Consider the following 1,594-nt stretch of genomic DNA (forward strand, 5'->3'; position numbering starts at 1 on the left):
ACTATTGTAATATTTTTATAAAAATTAAAAAAAGAAAAATAGTCAACTTTAAAACGATGACGATAATGTAACGCTAAGAAACAAATATAGGAAGAATGACTAAATTCCCATTCCCATTTTAGTCCCTGAGATTCACGCGATTATTCATTTTGATCTCAAAAATTCAAAATTACCTATATTGGTCCTCCAGATTCAAGTTTCGGCACCAATATGGTCCCTCAACTTTTTTCGGTGATGATTAGGCAAATGGAGTGCTGAGATGACACATTTCCTGTCATGTTGGACGCTGTCACGGCTAGCTGACATGGCGAGAGTTATATTTGTATCTAATTTAGTCCCTGAAATCCTAATTATCTTATTATTTATCTGAGTTATAATGACAAAGTTTTAATAAGGGGGACTAAATTGGATACAAATACAACCCTCGCTACATTAACTAGCTGTTACAGCGTCTAACGTGACAGGAAGGGTGTCATCTCAGCACTCCATTTGCCTAATCATCACCAGAAAGAGTTGAAGGACCATATTGGTGCCCAAACTTAAATCTGGGGGACCAGTATAGGTAATTTTAAATTTCGGAGACTAAAATGAGTAATCGCGTCAGGGACCAAAATGGGGATTTAGTCTAGGAAGAATAGATCAAAATTCTCGTGAAAATCACATGAGAGATAAAATTATCCACACAAGATTTAACGATCCAAATATACACATGAAAAATAAATTTTCACTGGTTACCTTCATGATCTATCCATCCGTCAAGAGAATTTCGCGTCAAAAGAGGTTAACATGTGTCATATTCTTTTCCTAATTAACATTGCGTAATCAGTAATATAACCATGTAAGACCTAAATTAAGTTGGTCTAATAATTAATTCATTAATTTATTTAAATAAATATTAAAAATTTAATATGACAATTGAGATAATAAAATAAAAATACTCTCGATTATTTTGTTATTATTGATTTGTCTTGTTGCTCTTCTGGCAAACACAAGGCGTAAGGTGGGTCTGTAGGAGAGTTAAAAATGTTATCATCGATATCAATAAGGGTGAAAAAAGGTCAGACGGCCTGCTAGGGGCATGTAATTTGGTCTGTGTTTGGTCTGACCTGACTTGACCTGTTATAAAATAGATACAGGTTTAAACTTTTTTAAAAGCTTTAATACATTAATAAGCCAGGTCCAGGCTTACTAATTAGCTTTATAGGCCTATCAGACTTGCTTGGGCCTGTTAAAATATAATTAAATATATAAATAATTATTTATTATTAATAAAATTATGAGATATTTTAAATTTATTATATTTTATTATAAATATTTGTGTATATTTTAAATATGTTAAATGTTTAAAATTTTTTATAAATATTAAATATATGACATATTACATATAACTATTTTTATTAAAAAATAATTTTTTTAAATAATATTTTATTTTTGTAAAAAAAAAAATTATCAGGCCTTTTAACAGGCTTTAGGCCAGGCCAGGCTGAATAACAGGCCATGCCTAGTACTTTATAAAGAGCCTATAACAGGCTGCAGGTCAGGCTCAGGCCAATCAACTGTATGACAGGCCAGGCCTGTTAAGAGCAAAGCCTGT

This window comes from Arachis duranensis, chromosome 10 (assembly GCF_000817695.3).
Source record: "Arachis duranensis cultivar V14167 chromosome 10, aradu.V14167.gnm2.J7QH, whole genome shotgun sequence".
NCBI lineage: Eukaryota > Viridiplantae > Streptophyta > Magnoliopsida > Fabales > Fabaceae > Arachis > Arachis duranensis.